A 19,053-nucleotide genomic window follows, 5' to 3' on the forward strand; every position below is an offset into this window, starting at 1 on the left:
GGTTAGAATGTGTGAATGAGACCCTACTTAGAAGAGACATAAGAAGTCACAGAAATACGAGAGCCTGCATGAAAAAATGCATGGACATAAAAGAAGCTAGAGTAGTATGCCAGGACAGGAAAGACACCTGACACCTGAAACAAAGACCTTGGCTATTAATGGACCCAAGTAGGGAACCTTACATAACGACTTCGTGAGGTTCTTCGCTTGGGGTGATTGCTAGAGGGATTGATCAGCGGCCTGAGTCAGAGCAGTGTTGCGGAACGAACGTGTTATTTACCTAAATAGCACGCGAATTCTGGATCAATCTGAAAAATCTCTATCCCTTCCACACACTACTCCTTTCCCCTACCGAGCGAGTCACGCCTACCCCGGAAGGGAAATGGCTTAATGGTGTAATAATAAGATCATTCATTTAAGTCATGCTACTAATTTTGTATCAGATAGACATGTCCTGGTCACATTTTGCGCACAACCCTAATTCAAACGGCATCTTAGAAAACGACGTAGGATCAAGATGACGTTAAAAGTAACTTTCAGTATTGAGTTCACTTGAAAGTTGACTGTCAAAAAAATCTAACTGTTCAAGTGCGCACGAGATAAATATGACATGTCATGGTCACACCGGTTTTTAAACTTGATTCATTAGACTTTTTTATCAGACTTATTTGCTTACGGATGACTATTATTTCAATCCTATTTCAATCCAGAAATCAAAATTATAGGTTTTGCTAAGATGACACGGAATGAAATTATCCACTTTGAGAGTAAGATTTTCCTGTTTGAGGATGATATTGTGAACATATCTATTTAGATATGTTTTTATTTTTGCCAGAGTTTATATACGTTTGAAATTATACAAGGTTTTATTAACAGTTTTTGTTTAAACATAAATAACGCCAAAGATTCAAGACTCTGAGATATAGCTTTAAGGTTATTTCTTCACTAGAACCACTTTTTTCTGAATTGTCTAACGATACAGAATTTTTAAAACACCGACCATTGCAGATATACATTTAATCCCATCCGTGAAATCGGTTAGGATGCAGGTTTGGGATCAGGACCGAATGATCTCCTTTACTGGGAGAAAGTGCTTTAGATGGAAGATGAATTTGACCATCTTCAGCCTGCAGTCCCAAAGAAGCTGCTATAGTCTTTGTTTGTTGAAAAATTATAGACTTTTGACGATTTTTCACTTTTCTCTTTTCAGCCTTAGTAGCCTTTTGCGTCTCTTTTTTCAATACTTTAACCTGCGCCGGATTCACGGAAGCAATAGGTTCGGTCGGATGTTGAAATTGGCCAGGTCGAGACTGCATTACCGAAGAACCACTCAACATAGCCTTATCCTGATGCCGCATTTTAGTCTGTTCAATATTTCTCGCTTTATCGCGTTTATCCTGCTGAGGCTTTCGATTTTTTTGTAGTTCTTCGATAGGTTTATACTCGTACGGGAGCACTTCTTGGCGAGTTTCATATCCGCGGCCAGTGTCCAGAATGAAAGATTTAAAATTCCTTTCTGGTATCCCCTTCCCTTTTCTCTCACAGATTGAGAGCTTAAGGCTGTAAAAATTAATAGAAATTCATGAACTTGGAAGCATTAAATTAATCTTTCCATCACTTCCTGTGCAGGAATCCAATTAGGGATCCGGCCGGGTTCCAGCCGGATAGCCCCGCTTTAAGCCGGGCGCTGGTCGGGGAATCGGGCCGGGATCCGGCTAAAAAAGTCACGGTAAACTGGTCGGATCCCGGCTTCAATACCGGCCGGGATCCGGTCGGATAATCCGGCCAACAAGCGGTTAAGAAATGTTGCTTCAGGCGAGAAATTCGTAACTTGTTTGATCTTTTAAGGCTCACTGTAAAGATTACGGTGAAATTTAAAAGTCAAATCAAGTGAACCAATTCTGGCAAGAAAATTGGAGTAGAATTTCATTCCCTGATGATAGAATGTCATTGCAATTTGGAAGCCACGTGGTGAATTAAGGTTAGGAAGAAAGAAAGTAAAAACTGTATACACAAGACTATATTTTAATTTAAAATAATAATTATTCGCGCACTAAGTGGGTGATTCAAACTAATTACTGAAATAAGGTTGATTTTAACTACGAGTCTCGATTTTATTTGCGAACTTCGAAGAGACGACGCGACGTGAGTGCAAGGAGCATTCTCGTTCCAGGTGCGAAACTAAAAATTACTGAGTGTCTATGCAGACGACAGACACAGCAGGCGCTATATATGGCGGTAAATTTGAAATTGTAAGGCTAAACATTGTCTAAATATAGAGAAGTTTATAAAAATTATATCATTTCTGTTGCTACACATAGCAGAATCGATAACAGTTTAATTTAAAATGTTAAATTATTCAAAAAAATTTAATTTGTTTTTAAAAAGAATTTAAAAAAGCTCATTTTTGTTTCACTGATCTAATAAATCTTTAAATTATAATTTTCGAATAATAATTCATCTAGCATCCATAATTACGTCTTTGATAATATCACGGCTCTTAAAAAATGTGTAATTTCTACAAAAACATTAACCTGACCAGTGCCCAGTCGGCTCCCGACCACGGGATATAACCAGGGTTGGCCCGGTCAGTAACCGGCCAGCCCCAGACTACGTAATTCGAGAAAAATGTAGCTTGACCGGCTCCCGCTCGGTTCCTGTTCATGACACCCAGCCAGGGGTAGCCCGGCCAGGTTCCGACCAGAAACCTTGTTGTATTAGGCCCAACCGGGGAAATTTTTACACCGATTTTGTTTAGCCATATAGAAATATTTTTTGAACATATTTTCAGGGTGTCTGCAGATCAGGAAAAAAATCAGGGAAAAGTAAAGTAATTCCATGAAATTTGTAATATATTTCAATAATTTAAATTGATCTCCAAGGAGTTAAAAGGTTTTCGGGTATTTTGGAAATTTCTGAGGAATTATGAAGACCTTTTAGAATTTGTATAGGAATTCCAAAGATTTTTATGGATTTTTAAATGTTTTAGGGAAATTAAAAGCTTCAGAGGAATTTTTAATTGCTTTCAATAGTGCTAAGCAATTTCAGGAAAATGCAAAACTTTCAAAGCATTTTGGTCAACTTCAAGGAATTTTGCAGATCTTCCCAAAAGTTTTAACGAATTTTCAAAGATTTCAAAGGATTCGAAATATTCGATGAATCGAATTTTTCGAAAGTTCAAAGAATTTTCAAGAGCTTTTGAAATGTTTTAAAGAATTTGAAAAGATGTCAAAGGATTCGAAATATCAAAGGGTATTTATAAAGATTCAAAGGAATGTTTAATGAATTGAAGTACTTTGGAGGGATTTCAAAGAACTGCATTGGACTGCAAATATTTTAACGTATCCTTAAAAAATTTGAGGAATTTTGGAGAGCTTCAAAAAAAATTCGAAGATGTTTGGAACGATTTGAAGCATTTAAGTATATTATATATAAGTGCGTTTACCAGGGTTATGTTGTGGTGGGTAACCAGGGTTAAAATGTTGTTGTGGGTAATCAGAGTTAGGTTGCTGTTGTGGGTAATTGTGGGGTTCGTGTCAACTGCTCAAAGCATTCCCAAAATATGCAGGGTTATCACAAAATTCCGGTGGTTTTCAACTTCCGGTACCCTGCCAGGATTGAGAGCTTAAGCCTTTAAAAACAAATAGAAATTTATAAATTGAGGATTTTAAATATTTTAGGGTATAGTAAAAAAATCCAAGAAATTATCAAGATCTTTGCAAAATCTCGAGGGATTTGAAAAAAGTTTTAAGAATGTGAAATCTTTTAGTGAGATTTAAAAGCATTTTCAGAAATTCCAAATTTCAGAAGAAAGTTAAAAAATGATACGACCTAAATTTATAAATTTACTTAAAATTAAAAGATTGTGAAGATATTGCGACCTGCTTGATATCCGAGAAATGTTTGTTAAACTAAATTCAATCTGGAAATGTAGTTACATTTCTAAATGTAAGTTATAACATTTTTTAGTATTTCATTTCACTTTTCTTAATATCATAGCCCAGTGGGCATAAAGTTTGGCGACGTCTTTCACACGTCGTTACGACATCGTTACGACAACTTTACGACATCCTATGTCCATGTCGTTAAGATGTCTTTACGATATCGTAAATAAGTCGTATGATCTGACGATGTCTTTACGATATCGCAAAGACACCGAAACGACATGGACATAGGATGTCGTAAAGATGTCGTAAGGATGTCGTAAAGTTGTCGTGAAGATGTCGCCAAATTTTGTGCCTACTGGGAGGCTTTAGAAGCCAAATTTTTATAAAAATTATAAATTGTGAGAATCTTTATTGTTATTAGTATTAAACTTACCAATATCGATTAGGAAAACGACACACATAAGCGTTTCGACCCACATGTTAGCTACCGGGACCTCTGATTTTTTAGAAACTTTTTGTTTTTCCGAAAGTAACTTTGAGATTCCGTGCCTTAGATAACTTTGCTTTTTCCTGTCTCGAAAACAGGTTTTTAATAGTGCTGAACCACAAAAATGCGGACAGGAAACACATACAAAAGCTCCCATATTTGAAAATTTCACTATATGCTTAAATCCTGAGGCCTTTAACCGACTTAAAATAACAAGATGCAGAATGATTTTCAGAAAAAATGTGAAACGTGACGAACAAGACCCAACATAGTATTAAATTTTTTAGGTACTGACACTTGGCCTGAGACTTTTCCTGACGAATGGGTAGCGTTGTGCATTTTGTAACTACTTCTCTCATAGTAAAATCTGCGATAAAAAGATTCTCAAAGTTTAAACTAATTAAGATTACTTGAGATCGACTATGTCAGATGATATATTAAGCGCTTTCGCGATCCCAGGTGGAACTATTCAGAGGAAATTCTACGGAAATTCCAGATGGAAACTCTACGGAAATTTCGGTTGAAAATTCCCTCAAATTTCTGTAAAAATTCTACTAACTTTCCGTCTGCAATTCATAGCCTGCAATGGACTCTGGAAGTTCGTATAAAATGTTGCTATCAGTAATGCTACCCCAGGTCGACTCTGGTAGGTCACGACCCACGTTCCAACAAATTTAGTTTGCACCAGGTGCAAAAAATACATTTCCCTCGAGGAAGTTGAGTTCTAAATAAACCTCGGAGGCAACCAACACATTTTTTTCATGACTCGTGATTATACAATAACCTCTCAGTACACCAGGTATAAAAATTACATCTTCCTCGAGGAAGTTGACTTTTAATGAACCTTCAAGGCAACCAGCCAAAGTTTTTCTTGATCCGTCACTATAGAATAACCTCCAGGTGCACTAGCTGTAAAAAATACATCTCTAACGAGATAGTTGAGTTCTAATGAACCTTCGAGGCAAATGTTGAGGGCAGTACAAAGAACAAACCCATAGCGCTCAGTAGATACATCCCAGTGGGCACAAAGTTTAGCGATGACTTAACGACATGGTAACGACATCTTTACGACAACTTTATGACATCCTATGTCCACGTCGTTAAGGTGTCTTTACGATATCGTAAATAAGTCGTATGATCTGACGATGTCTTTACGATATCGCAAAGACACCGAAACGACATGGACATAGGATGTCGTAAAGATGCCGTAAAGATGTCGTAACGATGTCGTAAAGACGTCGCCGAAAATCTATGTCTGCGCAGAGGTTTCTTGAGCTTGGGAAACAAGTCGAAGTCTGGGGAACTTACGTCATGTTAATAAGCTGCAGTGATGCTTTTCACACGGAAGTCTATCTGTCATAATGACACCAAAGTGATCGTATGCAAAAATCATAATTTGCTTAACTTTCGATTGTGGAAGTCGAAATTTTTTGAGCCGTGGTGAAGACGGACCTCTTCACTCGCTTCCCAGTGGGCACAAAATTTGGTGACGTATTTACGACATCGTTACGACATGTTTGCGACATCTTTACGACATCCTATGTCCATGTCGTTTCGGTGTCTTTGCGATATCGTAAAGACACTGGGTTGAGCCACTGGGTTGATTGTTTTTTTTTAGATCCGGTTCGAAATCCTTAACCCATGTTTCTTTCATAGCCACAATTTGCAAGAGGAATCCATCGCCTTTAGCTAGAAATGTTTGCTTCAGCGATGTTGCAGTATCCACGCGAGTCTGTACCTCTCGCGTCACAGTGCCCGAGGTACCTGCATATACATTGCTTTATTCATTTCAACTGTGAACAGTTCAGTACTATTTTCCGGCGCATGCGCAATGCTGTGAAAGTTCTGTGTGGCACAGAAATATATGTATGTACTTTAAACAAATTTAATCAACAAATGGTTTAATCAGGCATTTGCCTACAGAAAAATTAGACTTTTTTCTGTGTCAACTTTTGTAATAAGGATATCGTGATAACAATTTTTTTCATCGACAGATGCCCGAATGCTGCATCTGTTTATATAATTTGTTTTTTTAAAAAGTATAAAATTTATCAACCAATCACAAATTTTTCTGAAATCATCATGAAGTCCCCCGTAAAAAGACAGCTATAGAAAAAAACGAATTGTTCCATTCACAGATGCCCGCATAATGTATTTGTTTGTGAAAATCATAAAATTTATCAACTCATCTTAAATGTTGCTGAATTTATTATGAAGATCTAAATTTAAAATCTGACATAGTAAGAAAATCTAATTTTTCTGTCGACAGATGCTCCAATAATGCATTGGTTTCCCAGTGGGCATAAAGTTTGGCGAAGTCTTTACGACATCGTTACGACATCTTTACGACATTTTCACGACATCCTATCTCCATGTCGTTAAAATGTCTTTACGATATCGTAAAGAAGTCGTACGATCTGACGATGTCTTTACGATATCGCCAAGGATATATCGCTAATGGGTTACTAAATTTGTTTAACAAATTCACAAAATTTATCCAAAAATTATTCATTTTGCTTAAGGTTTTCGTAAAGTTCCTAATTTAAAAAGTTGACATAGAAAAAAACTAATTTTTCTGCCGATAAATGCCTGCTCATTGCAAATACTGCAAATACTTGCTCTCTAGAGTGAAAAAACATTTTCTAATGCATTTTTGGACCACCTTATTAAGGATATCCTTGAATCACTTAAAAAATTTTTTAATGCTAAGAAAATTAAAATAACAATGAGTATAATATGCGATTAAAAAAAAAATCAAAAAGTAATAAAAAAAATACTTTAACTACTGTTGTTTTCAAATTATTATTATAGTACTAGAGACTGCATTTCCGAAGTGAATATAAAATATATTGCATTAAAAATATAAAAAATGCACCTTACTTAGGAAGCCACAAATAATATTCCGTTAGACTAATTTTTTTTTTAGAAGGGGGCGATTTTTTAAAAGCAAAACCCTTAACAAATTCTCAAATCAGGTGTTTGTCTTATTTCTTTATTTTTGCTATTATGAATAATTATGGGAAAAACTGTGAAGTAAAAAAGTCCCATTTGATCATTTCCTACAAGACTTTGTAGAAAATTTGCATTTTCTGAGACGATTGGACAATTATTATATTTGAGTCGGGCGAGTTATTGCATGCAAGGCCTCAATTTTAAACGTTTCCTGCTAATTGCTTGAACAAAGTTCAAACAAATTTCATTCAGGGTCTTCATACGCTACTTTTCAACAGAGTTGCGTTTTCAAATATCAAAATTTTTTCAAATTCTTTCAAAATTTTTTTCCGAGATATTTCCTTATTCATTAGTAGACAGTAATGAATTGCTTCATACAAATAAATTTACTTATATTAGTATATAATGTTTGAAAAATGTTCAAAAAACGGAAAGCGTGAAAAATAGAATGTTTAATAAAATAAATCGATGGTGTAACATTTTCAACTCTCTTGAAACAATGCATCTCAAAATATTGCCTTCTCATTGTTCGCACACAGTTCAAATTAAAAATCATTTCTTTAAATGAAAACGAAAGAATAGGCTATAAATTAATTATGCATATTTAATATCCTAAACCACTACTTTTTAACGAAATTGTAAGAATTAAGAAAATGTAAAAATTTAAGGAATTTCAAAAATTGAACGAATACGTAGGATTCGGGTAATTCTACTAATTCAAAGAACTGCCGAAATTAGAAAAATTAAAGAATTGAAAAAATTTAAGGCAGTCCAAGAATTCAAAGAATTATCAGAATTTAGAGAGTTTGAAGCATTTAAGAAATACGCAAAATTCGAGTGATTTCATGAATCCAGAGAATTCGAAAAATTCCCGAAATCAGAAGAAATTAAGGAATTCGAAAAATCTAAGGATTTCAAAGAATTCAAGTAATTCGATGAATTTGAGGACTTTAAAAAATTGATGGAATTTGATAAATCTAAGTAAGTCCACGAACTTAAGAAATGCGAAAAATTCGAAGAAATTATGGAATTCTAAACACTTTAGGAATTTGCAGAATTTAAGGAATTAGACAATTTTAAAGGATTTAGGCAGTTTGAAGAATTGAAGTAATACGTAAAATTCGAGTTAGTCCAGGAATTGAAGAAATTCGACGAATTCCAGGAATTTGAGAAATTTAAGGCATTCGAAATATTCAAGGAATTCGAAGAATTAAATTAATTCCACGAATTGAAAGAATTCCGAGGATTTAAGGAATTCGAAGAATTCAAGTAATTCGGAGAATTGAAGGAATTCGAAGAATTCAATTATTTCGGAGAATTAAAAGAATTCGGAGAATTGAAGGAATTTGAAGAATTCAATTATTTCGGAGAATTAAAAGAATTCGGAGAATTCAAGTAATTACACGAACTCAAGGAATGCAAATCATTCCAGGAATTTTAAGAATTTAAGCACTAGAAAGAATTAAAGTAATTCCCTGAATTCAAGGAAATCTACGGATTTCAGGAATTCGAAGAATTAAAGGAATTTGAAGAATTTAAGACATTGGAAAGATTCAAGGAATTCGAAGAATTCAAGTAATTCGAAGAATTGTAGGAAATTAAAAAATTTAAAGAATTCGAAAAACTTAAGAAATTCGAAGAATTGAAGGAATTCGTAGAATTGAAGTGATTCCACGAATTCAAGAAATTCGAAGAATTGAATGAATTAGAAGAATTCAAGAATTTTGCGACCAAAGATTAATACAAAATTCCTAATACGATTAGTTGAAATATATCTTAATTCAAAGTAATTGCAATTGCAGGAATTCCAGAAATTTTAGGAATTCCAATAATTTGAAGAATTTTAAGAATGTAGAGAGTTTAAAGAATTCAAGTAATACGTAGAATTCAAGTGATTCCATGAATACAAGGAATTTTAAGAATTCTAGGAATTAGAAGGAATGAAGGAATTCGACAAATGTAAGGAATTCGAAGAATTTTAGTACTAATTCGAAGAATGTAAGGGTTTCGAAAAATTATTGAATTCGAGGAATTCAAGTAATTCAGAGAATTTGAGGAATTCAAAAAATTCAAGTAATTCCAAGAAATCAAGGAAAGTGAAGAGATCCAAGAATTTAAGAAATTTGAGCAAAATTTAAAGAATTTAAGAAATATAAAGAATTCAAGGAATCCTATAAATTCAAGGAATTTGATGAATTTCAGGAATTCGAGGGATTTAAGGCATTTGAAAATTTTAAAGAATTCGAAGAATTTAAGGAAATTGACAAATTTAAGGAATTCGAAGAATATAAGGAATTCGAGGAATCAAAGTCATTCATAGAATTGATTAAATTAGAAAAACTCAAGTCATTCCATGAATTTAAAGAATTCCAGGAATTCGCAAAATTAAGGAAATAGACAAATTGAAGGAAATTTAGAATCCTTAAGGGATTCGAAGAATTTAAGGAATTTGAAGAATTTAAGGAATTCGAAGAATTTAAGGAATTCGAAGAATCCAAGTAATAATCAGATTTTCAGGAATTTGGGGAATGTAAGGAATTCAAAAAATTGAAGGAATTGGAAGAATTTAAGGAATACGTAGAATTTAAGTAATTATATGAATTCAAAGAATTTTTAGAAATTAAGTATTTTCACGGATTCACGGAATTCAAAGAATTTCCGGAATTTAAAACATTTGAGGAATTCAAAAGACTCAAGGCATTACAAGAAATTCACATAAATCAAGAAATAATAATAATGCAAAAAATTTCAAGAATTTAAGGCATTTATTTAATTTGAGTACAGAGAAACCGGAGTCGGCGCTATAAAAGAGGTTCACTACTACGAAAAATTCAAGAAATTTAAATAATTTAAGTAATTCGACGTATTCAAGGAATGTAGAAAATTCTCGGAAATTTAGAATTTTATTGCATTTCATGAATTTGAGAAATTCAGAGAATTCGTTTAAGTCATGCTGCTCATTTTTTATTATTTCAGGGCGCTAGATATTCATTATTCCATTATCTTACAGCAAATTCTTTCGAACACAATTTGCGCTTAATACTGCTTTATTACGTAATTTTTTATTTATTGAGTCTTACATCGAATTTTAGTTTTCCCAGTGTGCTCAAGTATGAGGATGCTCAGTTTGAGGATGCTATTATCCAGCTTGATGATAAGCTGATCACGCTTAAAGATTAGCCCTAAACTATTAGACTCGCTTCTTAAATTACTACTCTTTAAATAATGTAAGGCAAATAATTAAAGTTCAATCATAAGTTAGATACTATTTTATTTTTAACAGAGTTTATGTGTGTTTGAAATTATACAAGGTTTCATTAAGAGTTTTTGTTTGATTATAAATGAAGCCAACGATTCAAAACCCTGAGATATCTATTTAATATTATTTCTTTGCCAGAACCACTATTTTCTTAACTATCTACAGATACAGAAGCTCGACATCGCCGACTATGATAGTTAGACATTATTTATATTCGGTATATCGGTTAGGATCCAGGTTTGGGATCAGCACCGATTTATCTTCTTCACTGGGAGAAGGTGATCTAGGTGGTTCATGAATTTGACCATCATCAGCCTGCAGTCCCGAAGAAGCTGCCCCAGTTGTTTTTCCATAAAAATTTAAAGCCTTTTGACGATTTCTTAATTTAGTCCTTTCAGCCTTCGCTTTGATTTGAGCCTCTTTTTTCAATCGTTTAGCCTCCTGCTCTTCTTTTTCGGAATCAGTAAGTTCGGTCGGATATTGAAATTGGCCATTTTGAGCCTCGATTGCCGAAGTACCAATCAACATATTCTTATCCTCTTTATAGCGTTGAGACCTTACTTTATTTCTCGCTCTATCGTATTGAGTCCTCTCAGCCTTGTAAATCTGTTCATTGGGAAGATTAGGGTCAACTGGATGTTCAACTTTAAAATATTTGTAATTACGTTTAGGTTCATTTAGGTTCTGGCGACTTTGATCCTCGTGGGGGAGCATTTCTTGGCGAATGTTAATTCCATGGCCAGTGCCCAGAATGGGAGATTGAAAATTCCCTTCTGGTATCCCTTTTCCCGCTGCGAATTGATAGCCTAAGTCTGTGAAAATCAATAGAAATTCATGAACTTTAGAGCATTAAATTAGTATTTCCCTTACTTTTGTTTAGTCATATAGAGGTATTTTTCAAACATTTTTTCAGGGTAGCCGCTGATCAGGAAAAAAAAACGAAAATCAGGAAAAAGTCAGGTAATTTTGTTGATCAGGGAAAATCAGGTAAAAGATAAGAATATTGAAAAAAATTGCAAAATTCGGGGAATTTTTCTGTAAGAAATACTTTAAATGACTTTCATTTTATAAACTTTTTAAAATCAAAGGATCACTTTCATAACCGGTTTAGGATATTTGAAGAGCTTCCATATAATTTTTAATATATTTTACAAACTTAAATGGATCTCAAAGGATTTACAATACTTTCGGGTATTTTTAAAATTTCTAAGAAATTGTGAAGACCTTTCAAAAGTTTTGAGGGATTTCGAAAAATTTTAATGTATTTGAAATGCTTTAGTGAAATGGAAAGCTTCAGAACAACTTTTAATTGATTTCAATTGTTTAAAGGAATTTGAGGAAGTTGCAAAAATTTTAGAGTTCTTTGGTAAATTTTAAGTGATCGTTTAGATCTTTTAGAAGTTTTTCAAAGGATTTTAAGTGTTCAAGTTTATCATATATATCTGTGTTTACCAGGATTATGCAGTGGTGGGTAACCAGGGTTAATTTGTTGTAGATAACCAGGGTTAAGTTGTTGTGGATAACCAGGGTTAAGTTGTTGTGGATAACCAGGGTTAAGTTGTTGTGGATAACCAGGGTTAAGTTGTTGTGGATAACCATGGTTAAGTTGTTGTAGATAACTATGGTTAAGTTGTTGTGGATAATCAAGTTGTGGGTAACCAGGGTTATGTTCTTGTCGATGAGGAGGGTATAGTTGTCGTGGGTAACCAAGGTTAGGTTGTTGTTGTGAGTGAATGTCAGGTTCGTGTCCACTGCTCATAGAATTCCCAAAATATGTAAGGTTATCAGAAAACCCTGGCGGTATCCCACTTCCGCTACCCTGCCCGGATTGAGAGCTTAAGTCTATGAAAACAAATAGAAATTCATGAATTTAGGACCAATAAATTAGTCTCTCTTTCACTTTGGTTTGGTCATACAAATATCTTTATTGAAAATATTTACAGGGTGGCCGCAGCTCACGAAAAACACGAAAATCAGGGAAAAGTCGGAAATTTAAAAAAAAATTGCAAAATTCAGGTAATTTCTGTGAGAATCACTTTAAATGATAGTCGATAATAATCAGAGCTGCCAAACAGTCACATTAAGTTACTTTCATCTGAAATACTTTTTTAAATAAAAATATACCATTATAAATTTTTTTATGTTAAAAGATTACTTAAGTCACCATTTTAGGGTATTTTAAAATCTTCAATATCATTTTTAAGAAATTTCAATCATTTTTATGGATTCTAAGGGATTTTTTAGATTCAAAATAATTTGATACATTGTAAGGTATTTTTTAAATTCATGAGGAATTATCAAAAGCTTTGAAAATTTTGGGCTGGTTTCCAGAATTTTTTAAGTTTTGAAATATTCTGGGATATCAAAAGAGTTAAGGAATTTCAAGAAATTGCAACAATTTTACAGCTTTTTGATACATTGTAAATAATTTTCTAGATCTTTTAAAAATTTTAAGGGATTTTTAAAAATTCCAAAGATTTTAAAATATTTTAGGTATTACATTTCTGAATGTAAGGTCTAACATTTTTTAGTATCCTATTTTTCTGTTTTGGATACCATCGAGTTTAGAAGCCACCTTTTTATAAATATTTTGAATAGTCACATTTTTTAATGTTAGTAGTATTAAACTTACCGATAGCGATTAGGATAACTACACACATGAGCATTTCGACCCACATGATAGATAAAAAAACTGCGTTGTTCTAAACTATTTCCTTTTTTAAAGGTAAATGAGAAAGTTTGAGGAAGCTTGTCGCTTTTATAGAATCATCATTTTGATTTTTTTGTAATGTTTAGAATTCGATGCACTATATAGCTTTGTTTTATTTTTCTGTTTCGAAAACATATTTTTTCTAAAACAGAACCTAAAAAATGCGGATATGAAGCGTATAAGGAAATTCTCATATTTAAAAATTTTACTATATTTATTCATTAGTCTGGTAGCATTCAAACGTCTCGAAATAACAAAATTCAGAATTATTTGCAGAAAGCAACATTGACATACTTATTGAGAAAATGTGATACATAGATTTTCTTGAAACTTCTATAGTTTTTAACGCAATTTTTTTATTTGCCCTTCTATTCAGAAGAAATACTGTATGCGAATTCAATTAATTAGATATACAGTAAATCCCAAAAATATTATTTATCTGAAGTTGGAGAAAAATGCTGCAAATAATTAAAAACTATTAATAATTTAAATTAGTATAATTTAGTAATAATTTAGTGATTATTATAATAATATAATTATAATAATAGTATAATTTAGTAAAAATTTAGTAATAATTTAAATTAGTAATTTAAAGAGTCTATAAAAATCTCATTTTTCCTGAATTTTTTCAAACAATTAGAAGGTAATGTTTCTAAATTCCGGCTTGCAATGTTAGGTTTACTATTTCACAAGGACATAATTTTTATTACAATAGACTTAGGAATGTAGCACTATTTATAAACTACAAATAATATTTCCGCTCGGGCCATTGCGTGCTGAATCATTTTTTTTAAGAAGCAATTAATTTTCCACTATTGAATTAGGAAATATAGAAATTACACGAAGTAATTATTTTACATTAGCTTTAAGCGGCTCACTTTTATTAACAAAATCAGTAAAAATCCAACAGTTAATAATTAAATGTGACCAATTTTAAATTAGAAATCAAAAATATTTAAAAATTTAGAAATATTCTTTGACGCACTCAAGTTGATATTTATTCCCCCCGTGCCGGCTTAAGAAAATAGATTTTTAAAAAAATTTGTTTTTTAGATTAAATTTTTTTTTAATTTTAATAGTGTCTAGAGAAAAACAAAACTTTTTATTATTGAGAATCAATGTTCAAGTTATCAAAAAATGAGCATCCGCAATGATAAGCTGTATTTAAAAAAATATTAATTCTGTCTAGTATGCTAAGACTTATGAATATTCATTGAGCCTGCTAAGGGCATTTCAAGCTCAGTAAAAATAATAAAAAATAAATAAAATTTGTAAACAACTATTTTTGTTTAAGTTTTCGAAAACTTAAATTCGAACTAAAAATATATTCTGATAACTGAGAATAAGGAAATAAGTATTATAAGCGTCCAAAAAGAATTTAGAATATTAAAAAAATGTTTTTATTTGACAGTTTTTTTACAAATTATTTTTAAAAATTTGAGTCAGCTAAAAATATATTGAGCTTTTAAAATTTTTAACGAAATTTAAAAATATTTCATAAATGTTTAAAAATACCTTTAAGTATAAAAATATTAAATTTTTTTAACTTCTAAAACTCCTAAGTATTTTATAAACTGAGTAAAATTTTCCCTTGGGAAAATAAAATTTGGAAATCTTTCAAAATGTTTTGTAATATTTTCCAATATACTCATAAAATTAATTATTATTAATTAATAAACAATCCTATTTTCCTATGAATGTAGAAATCATGTTTTATCTCTGCAAAACTTTCAAAAAAATTTAAGATAGTTGTGCCAAAAGTAAATATCTGAAAAAAATAGTTAGCCTATGAATTTAAGAATCAAAATATTATAAAAGACGTAATTACAAATAAAAACATTATTTTTATGAAAATTGATGAAATTAGCAACAACCAAAAACCACTAATATTAACAATTTTGTTTGCAAATAAATTTTTTCAGACGCTCTACTGTTTCCAATTTTAAAAGTGAATTTGTCTATGGCCTCTAAGGTTAAAATTAATTCAATTGCAAAAAAACATGGTGAAAATAATTTTTTTGAGGAATTTAAATATTTTTCATCAAAAATAATGTTTTCATTTGAAATGACATCAGTTATATTTTGATTCTCAAAATCATAGAAAACATCTTTTTTCTGATATCTGACTTTTGGCACAACCACCTTAAATGCTTTTTTCAAAACTTCAAAAAACTTTATTTATTGGTCGAGAATGTAAATTTTTTAATGCAAATTCATTCACTTTGTGAATTTTTTTGACAAAAAATTCAGCTTCATGCTCGAAAATTAACCTTTTTGGTTGAAAATGAATTTTTTTATTTAAAATGCCTATTTTGAAAATAAATCTTTTTTGCTGAACATTGACCTATTTTGTTGTTATTATTTGAAATGAATTTTTTTTTAATATTACTCATTTATTAAACTATATTTATTAAACTTATATTTTCCGATGAATGTAAAAACAAATTTTCTGTTCTATCAAAACCTTCACAAAATTTTAAGATGCTTCTTTGTTTTTATATTTCAAAAATCTTTATCCTTCTTAAATCTTTAAAAATCGTGGAAATAAAAATCTTCGAAAATTTTTTCGACTTTACCCGATAATCTAAGAAAAATAAGGGAATTCAAGAAATTTACGGAATTTAGGAAATCTACGAAATCCAAAGATTTCACGAAATACGAATATTAATGATTTTTCTAACAAGAGTTTGTAACAAATGTCTGCATCAATTTTCGTTTCAAAAATTTTGTTATTCCATTTTTTGTTCCTTATGACATTTTTCTAAAAAAATAATTTTTTAAATTAATTTTTACCGATTAAAATAAAATTTACGCGTTCTATATAAAAATTATTAGTAACAAATCCTTAGATCCATTTTCGGTGAACAACTTGTATCTAATCACGTTTTTTCGTCATTTTTCAACTCAATTCATTTTTTATTTTTTAAGTTATTTTTTACGGTTAGAGCAAAACGGAAAATTCCTATTAAGAAATTATTAATAAAAAATTTGGAGCATAGTTTAACTGCAAAATGATAATTTTAGTTGAAAAAATGTTTTCCTTCAAAATTGAATGATATTGTTAAATTATTTTATTAGGTTAAGTTTAGGCATTGTATTTTTGTTGAAAATTCTTGTATTTTTTTTTTTAAATTAATCTCTTTAATTACAAGTTAATTTATTTGGTTTTCCATTTTTTCTAGAAAATTGTATAACATTTACTTTTTGATTAAAATTCATATCTAGGTTTTGAAAAATGAACTGAAATCTTCTTTGGATATAAATAATTAATTATTTTCATTAATATTTGTCTTTTTAGTTTAAAAATGTATCTATTTTAGTAGCATTTGCACCTTCCTTGCATAAAAATGCAAGTTGTTTGGTTAGAAATTTAACAATTTTGTTGAAAAGTTATACTTCTTAGTTAAAAATTCAACTCTTTGGTCAAAAGTTTAACTGTTTTATTAAAAATTTATATTTTTTATTTGATTTTTTTTCGTGTTTTAATAGTTGGAAATATAACTATTTTTAAACTCATTTCGAAGTTTGGCTTTCAAATTTATATTTATCCTTCAAAAAATTTTAATTTTCTCAATAAATTCATTTTTAAAAAGAAAAAATCTTTCAAATGTACCCACGAAACTTGAGAATATTCTCTTGATACTACTCAAAATTCTAAACTTGCCGTCCGAAATCTTTAAAAATCGACATTTTTTTATTTTTTAAAAATGTTTTGTAATCAAAAATTATTTTTGAATCTTTTGAATACTTTTAAATATCTTTAAAAATTGGTCAATTTTTTATTAATTTTCTAACTGAAAAGGCTACGAAATTTTGTTTATGATTATAAAATCTTATAAACTTTTGATTTCCTAATAATGAAAATCGTAAAGACGAAAGAAATAAAAAAGAGAAGGAAGGTGATTTGTTTTGTTGCCTTCTCATTTTCCTTTCCTCTTTTTTATATTTGTCTAAAAATTGAAATTTTTTCTTTTCTACTTTATTCAAATTTTTATCTTTTTTTAATTGCAATAGGAAAATACTCTGGTAGTAGTAGTAGTAGTAGTAGTAGTAGTAGTAGTAGTAGTAGTAGCAGTAGTAGTAGTAGTAGTAGAAGTAGTAGTAGTAATTTGATTTTAATCTAATTTAAACTACATTAATTTTAAGACGTCACTGTCGAAATTTGAGAAAATACCAAATTTGTATAAAAAAGTTAACAATTTATTTTTTTGAATTCGTTGTTTTTAGGTGAAAAGTTAATCTTCTAGTAGTTTAAAAAATTTGTTAAATCAAAAATTGTAGAGTATTTATTTAAAAATTTCTTATTCTTTAATCTAAATTTTAACTATTTTTTAATTTAATTAGATATTTTTTTCATATTTGTTGTTTTTTTTGTGTAGAAAATTAATTTTCTAGGTCAGAAATTCATCTTTCTTATTAAAAATTGAACCATTAAAAAATCGATTTATTTTAGATAGTTTTTTATTATTTTTTCAATATTAATCTATATTATTAAATAATAATGTCTCATTAATGATGATTAATTGATTTTTTTTTCAAATTCGTTGTTTTCTGGTAGAAAATTAATTTTCAGGGTTAGAAACTCATCTTCTTGATTGAAAATTTAACTATTTTTTAAAAATTGGTTCTTTTACATACATACTTTAAAACTAGAAAAATTTTCAAGACTTTGAAAAACAATGTTTTTTGATTTTTGTTTAAATTAATTTGAAGAGATTATTTAAAAAGATTTCAAAAGATTTCATTATAATACAAACACTTTCTCAAAGTTCCTGGGAATTTAAAAAATAATGTTTTGTATAAAAAATTTAGTTTAAACGAATATTTAAAAACATTTGAAAAACTTTTTGAAACTGTTTCAAACAAAATCTGGAAGATTTTGAGGAAATTTTTATAAATTTGCAGAATTAAAAAAAAGTAAGAAAAATTCGAATTCTTTTCAAACATAGTTTTAAATCTTAGTAAAAAGTTCATTTTAATATTAAGAAGATTATTAAAAAATTAAAAGAAAACGTATATTTTTTAATGTTGTGAATTAAACTTTTGGAACATTTTGAAAAATTTTGAACAGTTTCAAAAAAATAAATATATTTTTTTTAACATTCCTAGAGAAATTTTTTTTAAATTTAATATTAATATAAAGTTTATTTCTTATTTTGAAAGAGTAATTTTTTTAAGAAAATTTGATATTACTTCGAAAGAATTTTACATATTACAAAAAATGAGACGACTGAAGATTCCCCAAAAGGAAATTTAAAAACCGTCTTTCTTGACATCATTGGAAGTCAAAGTTTGAATTTGCTTCTTGAAATCTGATGATTTTTATCCCAATTAGAATCATTTTCATACATTTTCATAAAATTATTTCAGTTATAAAATTTTTTAATTATGGTAAGTTAACATAAATTATCTGTAATATTATCATATTTTAGCAAAAAATGTCATAAATTTTTGGCAATTTATAAAAATGTTGAGAACTGAATTTTTGGTAATGTATTGTAATTTGCCATAGTTACCTGTAAAACTAACAGAAAATTCCATAAATTTCCGAAAATTTATATAAGGGTTTAAAATTAAATGTTAGGCGATTTATTTTAATTGACCATATTTATCAGTACAATTAAGATAAATGACCGAAAATTTTCCTACATTTCCGAAAATCTATAGACGTTTTTAAAATTATATTTGGGGCAATTTATGGTAAGATACCATAAATGACTAGTGATATTATCATACATTACCTATAATATTACCATAA

Source organism: Belonocnema kinseyi, chromosome 4 (assembly GCF_010883055.1).
Source record: "Belonocnema kinseyi isolate 2016_QV_RU_SX_M_011 chromosome 4, B_treatae_v1, whole genome shotgun sequence".
NCBI lineage: Eukaryota > Metazoa > Arthropoda > Insecta > Hymenoptera > Cynipidae > Belonocnema > Belonocnema kinseyi.